The sequence below is a fragment of the Mytilus galloprovincialis genome, chromosome 11 (assembly GCF_965363235.1).
Source record: "Mytilus galloprovincialis chromosome 11, xbMytGall1.hap1.1, whole genome shotgun sequence".
Taxonomy (NCBI): Eukaryota; Metazoa; Mollusca; class Bivalvia; order Mytilida; family Mytilidae; genus Mytilus; species Mytilus galloprovincialis.
In genome coordinates, this window is record NC_134848.1 from 38,366,191 (window position 1) to 38,386,056 (window position 19,866).

The 19,866-nt window shown below is 30.2% G+C and overlaps 2 long non-coding RNA genes across 2 annotated transcripts; both read left to right on the forward strand.

Annotated features, from left to right (window-relative positions):
• The first annotated feature begins 12,546 nt into the window (after positions 1-12,546).
• LOC143052128 (uncharacterized) lies at positions 12,547-13,823 on the forward strand. Its single transcript, XR_012970999.1, has 3 exons — positions 12,547-12,600; positions 12,782-12,838; positions 13,595-13,823. It is a non-coding gene; the product is annotated as an uncharacterized LOC143052128 (long non-coding RNA).
• A 4,250-nt stretch (positions 13,824-18,073) lies between these two features.
• Positions 18,074-19,531, forward strand: LOC143052127 (uncharacterized). Its single transcript, XR_012970998.1, has 3 exons — positions 18,074-18,364; positions 18,605-18,640; positions 18,936-19,531. It is a non-coding gene; the product is annotated as an uncharacterized LOC143052127 (long non-coding RNA).
• Positions 19,532-19,866: the final 335 nt, after the last annotated feature.

Sequence of the window (19,866 nt, forward strand, 5' to 3'; positions counted from 1 at the left end):
GAATTGATGGTTTAACGTCAGTCTAAATCTATATTTCAGTGAGTTCTCATTAAATACTATACTCGAAAAATCATTTATAATTGAAATTAATATACAGGCATTGCAATTTTATATGTTGTGTTCCCTAAGTAGTATGAAATGGGGTCAGTCACCCACAATTACCCACAGGAAGTGAGGTGACAGCTAATCCTCTTAAGTATCACGTAATATCCTCTTAACTGCTAGTACATTCGGGTTATAATCCTTTTAACTGAAGTGGATTAATCTCGTAATTTTCTTAACTGCTACTTAACATCCTGGATGTAATCCTCTTAACTGAAGTGGATTAATCTCGTAATCCTCTTAACTGCTACTTAACATCATGGTTAAAATCTGGTGGTGGACATTTAACGGAAATGTTTTTAATCCCTTACCCTCCTACGTATGATCTTGTAAACGTGGCATACACGTTGAGATATCCACGTTTACATCCTAAAGTTTAATCTTGTAAACGTATAATCTGAATGTTACAAGTTTATAAACTAAATAAAACGTTTACTATATAGCATACATCATTAGTAATTCCATAAGAACAAACAGTATGAATCTCCAAAATTTTAATATGTATACACTTTTAAGAGAAAGAGAACTAACAGGGAAGATCAGACGATCACGAAGAGGTCCAAAAAGACTGCAAATTTGATAAGGAACAGGGTTGATAAACTTCATCATGAAGAACAATCTCGGTGTCCAGTAGAAACATGGCTTCTATACAACTTTGAACACCACCCAGAGTTTATTGAAGATCTATGTTTTTGTGGTTGTTACTTTGATGCAGTGTTAGCAGACTACAAATTTATTGATTCTGTCAACTACCAAGAAGAAAAAATCCATGTATATCATTTACATGTGTACAACGGTCCTTTTAAGGACCAACAAGTTATTCAAAAAGAGTCTATTATTGTTGTACATGATCAGTTCGATTTTCTTCTCCAACGAATATGAAATATCTAAAAAAGGTTCACAACTTCTTTAGTTTCGAAGAAAAGAAAACTAAATTGTATATTTTATTACTTCCGATTGATTAACACACATTATTTCACCTAAAACAACAATATGATTACAAAAGTTTTCATATTGAAAATTGGAAATTACATCTTAATGAAATTCTCCTATAAAATACAGACATAAACAAAGTGGTGTTTTTTTCGGACAGAATGTACCAAAAGCAGAGATCGTGTATTTTTTTCAGATGATAATAGTTTTCAAATTGTTATTGCGGCAGATGTTAATATATCAACACAAAATGGGAGTATAGAACTATGGGTTAGTTTATTAAGTGGTTGTACTGGTTACATTTTACTAAACCCTTCTATAAATAAAATATAAATGAGATTCACATACAAGGAAGGGAGGAAAAACAGTATTCGAGAAATCCTCCTTCTAACCACGTGACTGAAACGTTCACCATACGTTTCGTTTATCTCTGTGAATCATCATGAACAATTTAAGCCGCTACCACAACTATAAAAGCACACAGTTATATCAATGGCACAGGCACAGGTTGATTTATCCAAGGAGGTGTACGGTTGTGACTTTGATCACTTGCATACTGATTCATTCAAGAAACAGATTGAGTGTTTAATTGATGAAACAACAAAAGTGGTGGTGAAGAAAAGAGGAAAACATACTTGAATACAGCTTTTTATTAAAGAGAAGACGACAGTGTTTGTGTAGACATTCGCCAGTTTTGGAAAACACCAGATGATGATGTTGTAACCATCAAAAGAGGACTGACATTAAGACCGAGAGAGTAAGAAGTATTCAGAGCAATCTTGGATACGTTAGAAAACCTAGTTCCAGAACTGGATCAAACTTTACCGTGTGTCTTAACGCACGAAGACCGAAAAGGACTGATTCAGTGTTCGCTCTGCAATCCTAACGGAATCTTATAATTCCAGATTTTTTTTTTTCGATGAAACAAAACAGAAATGTTTCGATTTTATAATGAGTGAAGAAACATATTTCAATTGGACATATCAAATTGGACAGTTCCCATTCAAAGTTGATTTTAAGAAGAAGAAAAAATCTGAAAAGTTATACGAGTTTATATCAAATTTAAATTATCAGTAAAATAAAACTCATTGTATTTATAAAAATTCGTTTACTTAGTTTTTAATCAAATAGATATACACCAGAGTCTCTGTGAATCGTTAATTATCATCTAGCCTTTGCTTTCTTTCCTTTTGTTTTCATAACTAACAAACAATCAAAGAAAACACCGTTAATTAATGATTAACAAAGATATGAACTACAGATGATTTGGATTTGTAACTATATAAGATATATTGTAGGTTTCTCGTTTCATAAATTGAAAAAATTATAATGAATAAAATATCCCTCAGATAAAGAAGTGTGAGAAAATGGGTGCTACTTCTTTTCCAGTATCTAGATGGTTTACTATCCTTTCGAGGTTCACGATGGTTTATTGTTTTCGAGGTTATCACTGTTTTTCGTTCTTTGAATTGAGTTAAGCTATTTTACCATTTCATAAACACAAGCTGAACGCAATGAAATGAAATACAGAAACGAATGCTTTAATAAATCACATGGTCACGTTACTGAAGCAAAAAGTAAAGTACGTTTTGTCATTCTCACATTATTAAAATAGCCTCCAAAGGATACACATCTTATAAACCTGTAAAAAAAATAAGATTTTTGAAATGCATCTAACAAACGTTGTATGTAGAGGAGAGTTGCTTACTCCATTCATGATGGATTTATCAGACAATATGCACGCAAGATTCAAAAAATGGGTTTTGACGTACATCTGGTAAACGTACAAATGGTTACTTGTTCAGCCACGCATGCTTTGTCGAATAGAATAAATGTGCAAGAACTTCTAAAATCATTAGGGTATCATATGACCCAGAAATATTTCCCGCACTTATGTTTAAAAGAAAAAGAATTCATTTCACTTGTCATTTGACAGGTAAAATGATCATTACGGGCATCCGTCAGCATGAAGACATTGAAGATATCGTTTATCCTTTTATTCTAGAGATGGAGATGCATTTATAAGAGGGAAGGAGATGATTCAACCTTTTTTTTGGGACACGTTCAATAACATAAAATGACATACGAAGACTATTTACAAAGCATATATTATAATCCAGAGCACCCAGGGTCTTTAGGAGGTGTGGAAAAGTTATACCGCGCAGTTAGAAAAGAGGGAAAATTCGTTCTAGCAAAAATAAAACGATGGTTAGAAAAACAAGACTCATTTACACTTCACCGTCAGATTAACCGAAAATTCAAACGAAGAAGAGTAATCGTTCCATTTATCGATTATCAGTGGGGAGCGGATGTGGCATTTATGAAAAGCTATCGATGGATATAGATTTTTCCTTCTCGTCGTGGACTCTTTCTCACGATTCATTTTTCTTTAATCCAACACAACGTCCAAACCCAGTCTAGAGAGAAGATGGATTCACCAACAGTAATGTCATCAACACCGATAAACGTATGTATAATACACATTGTATACCTCGAATTTAATTCGTCATATCGCCACATTTTATAATCGAAATATCTGCACATTTATTATCGAAATGTAAAACCGTGTTTACTCTTTTTCAGTTCAAAACTCCAACAAGGAAAAGGTTGCTCTTTTCAGAGAGTCTTAGCCCTGTCTTCGGTCCTGAAAATGGACAAAATGTTGCCGATTTGAATGAACAAGAAGGAATTGTAAGTATAATTTTAGAAATTAATATAAAAGAGTCTAACACCGATAAATGTATGTATAACACTATACCTCGAACTTCATTCGCTATATCTCCACATTTTATTATCGTAATATCTACTCATTTATTATCGAAATGTAAAATCATGTTTACTCTCCTCCAACAAGGAAAAGGCTTTTCTTTTCGGAGAGTTTGAGCCCTGTCTTCGAAAGTAGACAAAAAGTGGCCCGCCTGAATGATCAAGAAATAATTGTAAGTAAAATTTAAGAAATTAATCTTATAGAGTTGACTGGTGTTAAAAAAAGGGAAACCTAGAATACCAAATTTGATTCATAACTTAAAGAAAACATGGAAAATATATATGAATTACATATGCATTTTGAATGAATTTTTATACTAAAAGTTTGATTATTGTTTTGACAATAAAGCTGTAATATATTTTTTATTTATCTATTAATTTTTTATTTTGTTTTTGTTTTGTTATCAGAGTATTTGTTTAACTTTTTTTTCTTTCTGTAGAGCATTGAATGGGAAACAGAAGAAACTAAGGAGGATACAATTGACGATAGTCCAGTAAGCTTGTTTGAGGAAGTGAACAAGCTGAGAGTCAGACTATACCATTTGGAGGCTATGCTGATAGCACATGTATGCAAGTGCAAGTGTTAATTGCATTTGTGTGTAACCATAACGCGGGACATTGGTTATATAGTTTTTTCAAATATATATAAAACATGGGATTCTAGTGATGTTGTTTTTATTATTGATCGATTGGAGTGTAATTATTTGTTCATGGTAAGTGTAACTAAAAAAAAATCTCACTGAACCGTTCTTATACAAAAGGGTTTATCAGAAAAGTGTTGTCATGATATATTGTTAAAAGATTATGCAAGTTACTTCAGCGATCGATATGACGTACACAAGTGGTTTGAACTTGTTTAAACAGATTACGGTTTAAAATGACAACTTAAGACAGTAGTATGAAATGGGGTCAGTCCGCCACAATTCCACCACAGGAAGTGACATGACAGCTAATCCTCTTAACTATGACGTTAAATCCGGTCTATAATCTCTTAATCCTCTTAACTGCTACTTAACATCCGGGTTATAATCCTCTTAACTGAAGTGGGTTAATCTCTTAATCCTCTTAACTGCTACTTAACATCCGGGTTATAATCCTCTTAACTCAAGTGGATTAATCTCCTAATCCTCTTAACTGCTACTTAACATCCTGGTTATAATCCTCTTAACTGAAGTGGATTAATCTCTTAATCTTCTTAACTTGTACTTAACATCCTGGTTAAAATCCAGTGGGGGAAAAATTAACGGACATGTTTTTTAATCCCCCCTACCCTCCTACGTATTATCTTGTAAACGTGGCATACACGTTGAGACATGCACGTTAACATCCTAAAGTTTAATCTTGTAAACGTATAATCTAAATGTAAAAAGTTTATAAACCAAGAAAAACGTTTACTATATAGCATACATCATTAGTAATTTCATAAGAACAAACAGTATGAATCTCCAAAATTTTAATATGTATACACTTTTAAGAGAAAGAGAACTAACAGGGAAGATCAGACGATCACGAAGAGGTCCCAAAAAGACTGCAAATTAGATAAGGAACAGGGTTGATAAACTTCATCATGAAGAACTATCTCGGTGTCCAGTAGAAACATGGCTTCTGAAAAACGGTTACATTGTTTGTATTCTATACAACTTTGAACACCACCCAGAGTTTATTGAAGATCTATATTTTTGTGGATGTTACTTTGATGCAGTGTTAGCAGACTACAAGTTTATGGATCCTGTCAACTATCAATAAGAAAAAAAAAATCCATGTATATGATTTACATGTGTACAACGGTCCTTTTAAGGACCAACAAATCATTCAAAAAGAGTCTATTATTGTTGTACATGATCAGTTCGTTTTTCTTCTCCAACGAATATGAAATATCTACAAAAGGTTCACAACTTGTTTATTTGTTTAGAAAAGAAAACTAGATTGTATATTTTATTACTTTCAATTGATAAACATACATTATTTCAACTAAAACAACAATATGATAACAAAAGTTTTCATATTGAAAATTGGAAATTACATCTTCTTAATGAAATTCTACTATAAAATATAGACATATGTATATATTTTGTGTATTTAAAAAAAATATTTTTCGAGGTAAGATGTTAGAGAGGATGAGCACAGAAAACCTTCAAACAAAGTGGTGTTTTTTTTCGGACAGAATGTACCAAAAGCAGAGATCGTGTATTTTTGTCAGATGATAATAGTTTTCATAATTGTTATTGCGGCAGTTGTTAATTTATCAACACAAAATGGGAGTATAGAACTATGGGTTAGTTTATTAAGTGGTTGTACTGGTTACATTTTACCAAACCCTTTTATAAATAAAATATAAATGAAATTCACATAAAAAGAAGGGAGGAAAAAAAGTATTCGAGTGACCCTCCTTCTAACCACGTGACCGAAACGTTCACCATACGTTTCGTTTATCTCTTAATGAATCATCATGAACAATTTAAGCTGCTACCACAACTATAAAAGCACACAGTTATACCAATGGCACAGGCACAGGTTGATTCATCCAAGGAGGTGTACGGTTGTGACTTTGATCACTTGCATACTGATTTATTCAAGAAACAGATCGAGTGTTTAATTGATGAAACAACAAAAGTGGTGGTGAAGAAAAGAGGAAAACATACTCGAATACAGCTTGTTGTTAAAGGGAAAAAGATTCTGATCACTAATGAAAATTGGACGAAACTGTGTTATCTAAAGGGCAGCATCTTATTTCTTCATTCATTTATAGACGAACACTGATAGTACAATGTTGGCAATTAAAGTTGGTATGGAAAAAAGACTGCTTTCAACTATATTACTGTTTTCTTTTGCTGAATTATTGGATGAAATGGTGCAACAATTATCAAAGACGTTTTGTCAGGGATGCAAAGTGGAACATGGATCACAACATAAACACGAATGTTTGATGGACAGTGAACTAGATAAACTCGAAAATCATTTTGATCAGGCGTTCTGTGAGTTTAAATACAGTCACATACTAGGAAAATACAGAGAGAATGTGAGAACATTGACCTTGGAAAATAGTGTCGTTTTAAACTTTTTCATTCTTCATGTGTTGTTCATAGACACGCTTCGATCAGAAAAAATGAAAGTGAGTGTTTATAATTTAATGGAAAGGAAATTAAAACTTGAAGAACGTTTCACACAGTAATTATATTGTATTTTGTGTAAATAAATGTATATTTCATTGAATAAATTTTTATATTGATCTGGAATTTTTCGTTGTGTATTTATTTTCTGGTAAAGATACAAAATGTTATATCATTTCATTAGTTTTCGTATTCATTCGTATATTTCCGTATGTTTATATATTTCAGGTAGTATTCGGAAACGTTCGTTTATTTCCGAATGTATAATTATTTCGGTAGTAGTCGGAAACATTCGTTTATTTCCGAATGTAAAGAAATTTCCGATCATTTCCGGAATCGTTTGTTGATATCTGCTTTTTCATTCCGGAATTATTGGGTTGCTTCCGTTTTTTACTTCATTGGTTGCATTTTATTGTGTACTTCATTTCTTTTTTCTGGTTATGTATTTTGTTACTTTTTTTTCTTGATGGTGATGTATTTTGATACTTGTTTCACTCTCTGGTGGTATATTTATTTGTCAAATAAAATAAACCAAAATAATTAGAAACATCAGTGTATAAATCAAACACATATCTCGAAAAATAAACACAACGACATAAGACAATTAAGGTGTAGACAAAAAATGTGTGAAGACCAGGAGAAAGTGCTTTTACCATTTCAGTCACCATGTTGCATACAAATAGTTGGACCTACTCAGTCAGGGAAAACCATGCTTACATATAAAATACTAGCTCAATCTGAATACCTATTTACAAAAACACCAAAGAAAACCATTTATTGCTACTCTGCATATCAGGATTTGTTTTCAGAGATGGAGAGGAAAATTGAAAACATAACTTTTCACGAAGGTTTACCAACTAGTGAAGAAATTGATAAATGGTCAGAAAATAAAGAACATATGATTCTTTGTCTTGATGATTTATTGTGTCAAGCTGCAAACTCTAGTGATGTATTAAATCTTTTTACTGTTAAATCTCATCATTGTAACATATCAGTTTTGTTTTTGATGCAAAATCTTTTCCCTCCTGGAAAATGCATTCGTACTATTTCGTTAAATGCGACATACATAATTTGTCTTAAAAACCAACGTGATAAACACCAGTTATCAGTATTAGGAAGACAGATTCTCCCAGGTCAATTAGACTAATTCATGTCAGCTTATGAAAAGGCAGTTTCTTTAATCTATGGATATATTATTATTGATTTATCAAATAACACAGATAAAAACTATTTATTGAGAACAAAAATTTTCAAAGGAGATGATCCAATAATTTTTGTTCCAAAATGAGTAAACAAGTTTTAGCCAATGTACATTTTTTGTCACTTTTAATTTCATGTGAGGAAGACCAGAAAATTGCATTGTTGAAGACCATGAACGATAAACAATTTCAACTTTTAGTTGAATGTTTTTTAAATGTGTTATGTGGGGTATTTCAGCTTAGTCAATCAGATAAAAACAAACTCATGAGATATAAAAACATTATTCGGAAAATAACAGATAGAGAGACAACACGTATTCAAAGATAAAAATTGTTGCTCAAATATCGTAACATTATTTCTATCGTTGTTAAACCAATACTTGATGCAATTTTAAAATGACGAAAGAAATGATTCTTCTGCCAAAACATAGATATGAAAGTATAATACAAACAGAAAACAATGAAAGCGATAAAAAAGCTAGTGTTAAGGAAGAAATTTCACACCAGGAGGATATTAAAACAGAAAAAGATAATTCAGATGATTTGAACACTTTAATCGAGTTAACTATACCAGTGAAATACAGAGAAAAGACAAAAACATTATTGCAATTTCTTCATAGACAGTCTACAATAAGTTGGAACAAACATGGACAAGTTAAGATTAACAACGAAACTGTACCAAACTCTCATATTGTTGACTTATTGCGTGATGTTGTCATTCCTTATAGATGCAAACAACTACCAAGTGGACATGAATTTTTTTATGATTTTCTTAAAAATATTCACATACCTATGGGATTAATTTCAAATAGAATGAGAAAACAACTTTATCAACATGATACAACAGCAACAGTAAAAAATAAACCATTAACTGAATGTGAACCAGCGAAAATTAAAAAGAAGATTAATAAACTTTGTGTAAAAGAGAACTTTCTATACTGCTAGATGATAAACCTAAACTTAAATGGAAAAGATTCAAATTGTAGTATCCTTTCTGATGATTATTATTTTATTGTATTGTAATAAATATAGATTATTAGTTTTTGTTGTTTATTCACTCATCAGACAAGGATGTTTATTTTTCCTCCCCCTGTTATAATGTCAATCACTGAAATCTCTTTTCCAGACAACTTCCTCAAAACATAGACTAATTCTTAGCATTAGCAAACAAAGAAAGACAACTTTCTTAAAACACATATTTATTCTTAACATTACAAAATAATAACAATGAAATCTTAACCAATTAAGAGCTTACAGTATCCTTAAAGCTTATATTTCTCTACAGAAATCATTAACTACTTTCTAAATTATGAGGGCGAATAACTAACAAACAAAAGTATAATCATTATTATATAATTTTATTAACATAAAAAATTGTGTATGATGGTATAATTTATGAATATGTAAAGCAACAATGAAAGTTTTTATTTTTTTCAAGTATAAATTATTTTAAATTTCATCAATTAAAATAAATATATTTATTATTTTTTTTTCTTTAAAGAAATACAATAATACTGTTATTTCAGAGGTTTTTCATATCATATAATAATGTTTTTTTTTTCTCTATTAGAGATAACATATATACAAAAAAGTATATCAAAAGTAACATTTTACAAAAATATCAAAATATCAAAACTAACATATTTACATAAACAAACCAAATATGTTGTTATAGTGCACCATGATTGTAATAACATATATTTGTATCACATATGAAACATTTAAAAAAAAAAAAAACAAACAACAAATAAATAAAAAATATGCACCACTATCAATAAACAATACGTCTAACGTATTGACATAACTTTACATATACAAACAAGATATATCTTTCCAGCAGTGTGTACAATAAAAGTAAAGAAAACACAACCTGAAGGAGAACAATTGTATGTTTTAATAAAAGACATAACTAGTTAATGATCATTACAATACATGTATATACATTATATATCTTGTTTATGAAAAAATAGCACTATACAAACAAAAAAAAACAACAAACATCATAATAATTACAAAGGTAAACTAATTACAAAAAAGTGTTTTCCCTGAGTATCCCATTACTTTTCCATAAAAAATGTAAGTTGGAAAGTTTTAACATAGAGGTGAGAAGTTTATTATTATTAAGTTCATTATTTTTTATTTTATTTTGTTAAACAGTATAACAAAACCTTTAAAAATATATAGATGTATGAATTACTTTCTAAATAAATACTCTTCTTATTATTTTATTTCTTAAAAGTCATTATACTAAAAGTGTGAACACATGAGAGAAGATGGCTATCAATCAATCACCTTTCTTTGATATAATAATTATACCCCCGCTTTAAAAAAGGGGGGGTATACTGTTTTACCTCTGTCTGTCAGTCCGTCCGTCCGTCAGTCAGTCCGTCCCATGAAACTTCCGTCAATTTTTCTCAGGAACTACACATCCACCCTTTCTGTAATTTGGTATCAACATTTATATATGTCAGCCATACCGTGTGATGCGTTTTCAGATTCATCACTTGACAACTTCCTGTTTACCGAACACTTGTCTGATTTTACACATGATAGCCAAGTTGAAAATTTTCGTCACATTTTTCTCAGGAACTACAATACAAGGATTTCTGAAATTTGATTTCAGGATTTATATAAGTCAGCTATACCGTGTGATGCGTTTTCAGATTCATCACTCGACAACTTCCTGTTTACCGAACACCTCTCCCCGAAATCTCTCTTCTGTTTCCCTTGAACAATCTAACAAATCTTCCACTCTGTAACAAGATGATATATGTATATCACCTTCCACAATCATTACACTTCCTACACAAAACAACAAACACAAAATCAAAGTAGCAGCCATTTTTTCTTCCTTTTTTCTCGATTACGTATGATATCACGTGATTAAATATTTTAGTATAGTGTTGATTTTGGTAAAGTGATGATTTTAATTATTAAATAATTATTTTTTCTTATCTTTTTTCAGAATATGGAAGTGGATTATAACACAAGGATTAGAAAAAAGAAAACATTAAAGAAAACATCAAAGAAAATCAATAGATTATGAATGTCTTAGAAGAAAACCAGGAACTTGTGTGATGTGTATATATGGGAACTTGTGTATTATACATATGAACTTAATTTGACTGTATATATGTGTTTTATAAGAGTTAGATAAAATCTTTTCTACTAATAAATTATAAAAACACATATAAATTATTCTTTTGTTTTTCTTATTTAATGATATAGTGGGAGTGTGTGGTTTTGCGTTTGTTTGTTTGTTTGTTTGTTTTTTTTTTTGTTTTTTTGTTTTTTAAGTAAAGTTTCACATAAGAACTAAGAAAAATTAAAAAGATGTAAATATTTACATTCCTTAATAAAAAAAATGTTTTTTTTTTTTCTTTACTTTATCTGTGAAATCAAGGATATGTGAAACTTTACTTAAAAAAAGAAAAAAATGTGGTATGCATTCAGTTCAAATTGTGTTAAGTATGAATGAGGAACTAGATACTCTCCTGAGTAAATATTATTATGATGTGGGTGGACCAGCTGCATATGCCTCTGCTGAAAAACTGTATCATATCGTGAATGCAGATGGTAAAAAAGTTAGTCGGTATAAAATAAGACGGTGGTTGAATTCACAAGATAATTACAGTTTACAAAAAACACCTCGTCGTTCATTTAAAAGAATAAGAGTGTATACCACCGGGTTGAATAATTTGTGGGATGCTGATTTAATGGATCTAAAACAATTTTCCTTAGAAAATGAAAATTACAAATACGTGTTAGTTGTTGTTGATTGTTTTTCACGATACCTTTGGTTACAACCACTGAAAAATAAAACAGGAAACGAAGTCACATCAGCATTTAAAAAGATATTCAGTGAGGCAAAACCGCAAAAAATTCGAACTGATAAGGGACAAGAATTTCTAGCCAAAAAGACACAGTTGTTATTTAAAAGTACCGGTGTTCGACATTTTTCAGCTCAGAATGAACTTCATGCAAATTACGCTGAAAGGGTTCTACAAACTATTAAAAACAAAATGTTTCGCTTTTTCACAAAGAATAGAACACATAAATATATTAACAACTTACAAAATTTTGCAAAAAGTTATAATGGTGCTCCACATAGAAGTTTACAAAACATTGCACCTAAAGACGTTAATCCAAACAACGAAAGTGATATCTGGGGGGAGATATATTTAAGTAAAACAGAGAAAAAAACATAAAAGTATAAATTTGCATGTTCTTTCATTTTTATTGAAAACTATATATAGATAAGCAAATCTTTTTCCAAATCTATATGATTTAATCTATTTATTTACTATTGGTTGTAAATGTCAACGTTAACAAATAAAATATGTTAATAGTATACAAGTAAAGTTAATTTTCTTCTTATAATTGTTATATTTTTATTCGGATCCTTTTATTCTAAACCTATACATGTACATGTTTATTTTTAGATGATACACCTCACTAATGAAAATAATATGGGAAACCAAGAGAGAAATGTAGGTATACATTTAACTTACTTTAAGTTATATAGTGTTAACAATATTACTAAGAAAGAGTTAAAAGTAAACATATTTTATAAAGTATATTATTTCTAAGTGTAGTTTTCTTTTTTACAATTTCTTTACAATATAAATGTTTAATACAATATAGGTAATAGTTTTACTTTTTATTCTACAGTGTAAAAAAAGAAAGCTGATTGAAATCAGTTCTGAGGAAGATGATAAGAAAGATGATGTAAGTGTTAGAAATAATCCTTGCATGTTTAATCTTATAAGAGAAAGGGAGTTATCAGGAAGGATGAAAAAACTTCTAATTAGATGAAGAAAAAAAAAGGTATATAAACTTTGTTATGACGAAATTCTTGTTATTGATAACGTTTGAAGTTTAATCATGATGTAATTAATATTTCATTCATCAACATCTACGAAGATTCATGTCATTTCTAGAAATGTTAAAATAATCTTGTCACGTGACTGAGATATGGAATGAATATTCATGTATGCAAATTTTTTTATGGGGTTAACTGTTGACATTTTAATCAAATGAACGTAAACTTACTGTACACATTTTCCCATCTATCATCATCAGATCATGATTTAATTCACCGCACAAATTCAGTGATTTTTCTAACATGATGGTTACATGGTTGGTAAATACAACATCTTCTAGCTGTGTTTTACTCTTAATGTTGTTGAAACGAATGTTCTCTATATCATCAGTCACCTCTCCCCGAAATCTCTCTTCTGTTTCCCTTGAACAATCTAACAAATCTTCCACTCTGCAACAAGATGATATATGTATATCACCTTCCACAATCATTACACTTCCTACACAAAACAACAAACACAAAATCAAAGTAGCAGCCATTTTTTCTTCCTTTTTTCTCGATTACGTATGATATCACTTGATTAAATATTTTAGTATAGTGTTGATTTTGGTAAAGTGATGATTTTAATTATTAAATAATTATTTTCTCTTATCTTTTTTCAGAATATGGAAGTGGATTATAACACAAGGATTAGAAAAAAGAAAACATTAAAGAAAACATCAAAGAAAATCAATAGATTATGAATGTCTTAGAAGAAAACCAGGAACTTGTGTGATGTGTATATATGGGAACTTGTGTGTTATATACATATGAACTTAATTTGACTGTATATATGTGTTTTATAAGAGTTAGATAAAATCTTTTCTACTAATAAATTATAAAAACACATATAAATTATTCTTTTGTTTTTCTTATTTAATGATATAGTGGGAGTGTGTGGTTTTGCGTTTGTTTGTTTGTTTGTTTGTTTTTTTTTTGTTTTTTTTTTAAGTAAAGTTTCACATAAGAACTAAGAAAAATTAAAAAGATGTAAATATTTACATTCCTTAATAAAAAAAAAAATGTTTTTTTTTCTTTACTTTATCTGTGAAATCAAGGATATGTGAAACTTTACTTAAAAAAAGAAAAAAATGTGGTATGCATTCAGTTCAAATTGTGTTAAGTATGAATGAGGAACTATATACTCTCCTGAGTAAATATTATTATGATGTGGGTGGACCAGCTGCATATGCCTCTGCTGAAAAACTGTATCATATCGTGAATGCAGATGGTAAAAAAGTTAGTCGGTATAAAATAAGACGGTGGTTGAATTCACAAGATAATTACAGTTTACAAAAAACACCTCGTCGTTCATTTAAAAGAATAAGAGTGTATACCACCGGGTTGAATAATTTGTGGGATGCTGATTTAATGGATCTAAAACAATTTTCCTTAGAAAATGAAAATTACAAATACGTGTTAGTTGTTGTTGATTGTTTTTCACGATACCTTTGGTTACAACCACTGAAAAATAAAACAGGAAACGAAGTCACATCAGCATTTAAAAAGATATTCAGTGAGGCAAAACCGCAAAAAATTCGAACTGATAAGGGACAAGAATTTCTAGCCAAAAAGACATAGTTGCTATTTAAAAGTACCGGTGTTCGACATTTTTCAGCTCAGAATGAACTTCATGCAAATTACGCTGAAAGGGTTCTACAAACTATTAAAAACAAAATGTTTCGCTTTTTCACAAAGAATAGAACACATAAATATATTAACAACTTACAAAATTTTGCAAAAAGTTATAATGGTACTCCACATAGAAGTTTACAAAACATTGCACCTAAAGACGTTAATCCACACAACGAAAGTGATATCTGGGGGGAGATGTATTTAAGTAAAACAGAGAAAAAACATAAAAGTATAAATTTGCATGTTCTTTCATTTTTATTGAAAACTATATATAGATAAGCAAATCTTTTTCCAAATCTATATGATTTAATCTATTTATTTACTATTGGTTGTAAATGTCAACGTTAACAAATTAAATATGTTAATAGTATACAAGTAAAGTTAATTTTCTTCTTATAATTGTTATATTTTTATTCGGATCCTTTTATTCTAAACCTATACATATACATGTTTATTTTTAGATGATAGACCTCACTAATGAAAATAATATGGGAAACCAAGAGAGAAATGTAGGTATACATTTAACTTACTTTAAGTTATATAGTGTTAACAATATTACTAAGAAAGAGTTAAAAGTAAACATATTTTATAAAGTATATTATTTCTAAGTGTAGTTTTCTTTTTTACAATTTCTTTACAATATAAATGTTTAATACAATATAGGTAATAGTTTTACTTTTTATTCTACAGTGTAAAAAAAAGAAAGCTGATTGAAATCAGTTCTGAGGAAGATGATAAGAAAGATGATGTAAGTGTTAGAAATAATCCTTGCATGTTTAATCTTATAAGAGAAAGGGAGTTATCAGGAAGGATGAAAAAACTTCTAATTAGATGAAGAAAAAAAAAGGTATATAAACTTTGTTATGACGAAATTCTTGTTATTGATAACGTTTGAAGTTTAATCATGATGTAATTAATATTTCATTCATCAACATCTACGAAGATTCATGTCAAAGAAATAAAAGTACAAACAAACAAAAAGAGGAAAAAACAATACAAGTATAAAATAGGTTCTTTAGTTCGACTGTCAAATATAGCTCATATTTTTGATCGATCTTATAGCCAAAGATGGACTGAAGAGATATTCAAAGTGGTGCAAAGATTTAGACAACAAAATATCGATCTTTACAGGGTTTCAAATATAAAAGGAGATGAATTTATAAGGGGGACCTTTTATGTTAGTGAGCTCCAACGAGTAGAGAAAGATGAAAATAGTCTTTGGATAATTGAAAAAATTATAAAGAAGAGAAAAAGACGAGGAAAAACTGAGTACTTGGTTCGTTTTCAAGGGTGGCCTCCTTCGTACGACGAATACATACCAGAAGAACAAATTCAATCCTTATCATAATGGAACATATAATTTTCATTCGAAGTGATCAATCAGATGCATATTACCCTAATAATTCACCATTCAAATTCAAAGTGTGTTTAAATGAAGTTTTACAATTACAAGGTGAATGGAAACTGGAGATGTTAGATTTTTACATTGATCAAAAAGCTACAAAAAAGAACAATCATCAATTATACTTGTTTTGTGATGTATGTAGTGGAGTAAATGTTTTCCCTAATATACAGTATTCTCTTTTGAGAAGAATATTTCCCACGGATATGAGTACATGGAATTATATTTTGTCTTTTCCAATTTTTTTACCAATAAAGAAAAACGAAATTCAAGTCATAGAATTTCTTATAAAAGACGAACACGGAGAAAACGCTTCATTTTTGAAGAATAATTTGTCGTTTACACTACAATTTATACCAAGATTATTTTAGAATAGATATGTCGAACATTGATAAAATGTACATTCCCAATGTTGATCTATGGTCTAGATATTATCAGAATGTAATTAATGGACAATCCAATGCTTACGTAGGTCATATGAAATCTGGATATAACAAAGGATCGCAATCGGGATCATTTATGATTCCAATTTCGAATAAATCTCACCCTATTCGTACAGAAAAAAAACAAACTTCGAGGTGCGTTTAGTATCACCTAGTGAACAAATTGTAAATCAAGCAAAAGAAGAGATAAAAACTAACGCTGAGAGTATAAATAAAACGGACAGAAAGAGAAAATATCATCATTCACCACAAAGCAGAGGAGGTGAAAAGAAGACGAAGAAATTGAAAAAAGATAAAACTGTTAAAAACGTAAAAGGGATATTTTTTCATCATAATGTCCTTGTTAACAAAAGATAATTTTATTGAAGCACAACCCTCAGAGTTACAGATTTTTGAGATACCGTCATATCAAGTAGGTGTTGAAAGTATAACATACGAGGAATGTAGACCTGTTAGTCAAATAACCGCTTACAATCCTATATAATTCGATTTATGTGCAAACAATGGTATGGACTATATTGATCTTAAAAGATCAAAACTATACGTGAAATTAAAAGTGAAAAAAGCAAATGGTGAGGATTTACAAGATGGCGATACGGTAGGACCTGTGAACTTATTTTTACAGTCGCTTTGGTCGCAATTGGATGTTTATATACAAGGACAAATGGTAACGTCTAGTAATACGTATTACCCGTATAAATGTATGATGAAAACGTTACTACAGTATGGCCAGGACGCAAAGAGTACACAATTATCTTCTAGTCTATACTTAAAAGATAGATATGGTCACATGGATGAAATATCAACAAACACTGGACTGTATGAACGCAGAAAATTTATTTCTAATTCAAAAACATTAGAAATGGAGGGACCAATTTTTTCCGATATCTTTGAGATGGATAGATACCTGTTAAATATGTTATCCCTTAAACTAAAACTATACCGCAACGATCCAAGTTTTTGTTTGATGTCTGGAGAAATTGATACCAACTACCATATTTCTTTGGAAGATGTCGTGATCAAGCTTTGCAGGTACATAATGCTTTATTATACCTTAGACAAACACTTATTGTTCAATGACGGAAATTTTTCAGACAGCAAGGAATAAAACAACTTTTTACTGACATTTAGGTAGAATTTAATGGCGGAAATAAATCGGTTTCTCTTTTACTAATAACGTCAAAATCATTTTTATTACTAAAAAAAACTTGTATGGTATAATAACACAAATCAAATACGTCAAAGTGATATAATTTTTAAATTGCTAACAGCGAGTGTTTTTCTCATTAATGTTTCCGATAATATATTAATGTTATATATATATCAGTATGTATGATCAGATTATGTTTCTGTTTGTAAGAGAGAGTTGTTCCCCGTTTGCCAGTATTTTGTATTTATGTTTGTGACGTCAATCTTTGTCTGATTAAAATGTATAAATGGAAGCTGATGTGTTTTTATGTGTCCGTATGTTATCGCCTCCATCCATGCTACCAGAGCTATTCCCCTAGTCTGTAATATTAATGACAGAGTATCGTTTGTGGGTAAAGACACTATTAATAATGTATAAAAACCAAATACTAGTAATGACGAAACTATTTACTTGTCACCTGTATGACGTATTCTAAAGACTATTTTCGTTATCAGCTTAGGATATATAGTTCTGGTCTTTCATTGGTTGAAATATGACGCAATGAACTGCTAACGTTTGCCTCATAATCCGATTAAGTAATTAACATGTCCTTGAGATTAATTTACGGTATCATGACCTTATATGGAAGTACATATACGTCTATTGTTGGAGTTTGGGTTATTTTAAAGTTCGGGGAAGTCCCTTTTGGCCGCCGTCTTGGAACCTTAGAACCTTACGTTTTTACGGTATCCTAAAAAAGCTCAATCCCTACTACTGCTATCAGGTAAGTGGGTTTTTTTTTTAGTGAAAACGCATCTTAAACTTTGAGAACACTGGAAATAGTTCTGAGTGTGGGTAAAGTCAAGATAGAAAATGGCGAATTAATTAAGCATGGAAATCATTTTCATATTTTTTTCCTAGATAGAATTTAATAGTATGTTTTTTTCCTTAACATTATTAGTACGAGTTGTTGATATATGTAAATGTCATTTGACTTGACTGAAAAGTTGAATTTCTTTTCTAGGTTGATGAAAGGTCACCTGCTAGTCTTAAACATGAGGTATGTTGATTGAAATATTTTACGCTAATCTTTCATATATATATATATAGAGAAAAGAGTATCTAAAAGTGATTTCTGTGAAGTTGTGTATGGTGTTAAGTTTTCCTGTTTTTTCAGTTTTTTTTTTTTTATTTCATTTATGAAAATTTGGATTATTTATCACAATCGCGTGATTTATACCTGATTTATACCTGTAAGCTAAATTTTAATTGATTCTTTAATTAATAATCCAGAGTCTGAGATAAAAATTATTACTATTATTTTCTGTACAGTGAAATAATTTATTCTTTTCTAGGAGGATCAACGTATAATAAGTGAATTTATGGACAGCTCACAGTCCATTGAGTGGGAGACAGACTCCCAAAGGGAAAACCCGGAACTAATAGAAGAAAACAGTAAACTGCGTGAGAAGTTGAGGAGTTCTAAAGAAAAACTTAAAACTCTAAAACTGAAACTTCAAACTTTAAAGGACTTATAGTGATGTTATATACATATTACTTGTATAAAATGTGGAAAATTCCTTCACTAAGTTGAGTTGACTTTCTTCAATTCGTGAGTTTTAAATACAGTGAAACCTGTCTAAATCGACCCTTTCTAAAATGTACACGTTCTGAAAATTTCATGTCAATTCATTGTATGATGGAAAAGCGATCACCTGCCTAAATTGATCAATAGATTTACTCCCGAAGGGCACGTTTAAGGCAGATTTCACCGTATCTTAGTTGAAATTCAGTAGTTAAGTAACCTTACCGTTCTACAGTTATTGATATGTTGCAAGCATATATTCTTCTTGGAGAAGGTCTTTTTACAGTTTCTACAACAAAACTTCCCATCTTGATGTTCACTAAGAATGTGGGATTGCAGCTCATCTTTACTGGGGAAGGTAAGTTCACAAAATTTACAGCGAGCACCGTACAGTTTTTAACGTGCATTTTCATTTGGTCTACACGAGAAAATGTTTCATGACATTTCTAACACTCAAAATTCCTTTTATCACAGTGCTTAGTTTGAACGTGGCGGTTTCGATTATACTTAGTTGAAAAAGAAAGTACACAACGTTCACACAAGTACGTTTCCATGATTATATGGATTCGTTGGTGGTCTAACTATTCTTAGTCAATATATTTTTTTTTCCATTTCAACCTCCGATGTAATGTTTTTATTTTACACTAATAATCCTCGTTCAAAGTAAAAATGTAAAACTAGTCGTCAAATTCTCAAACGTT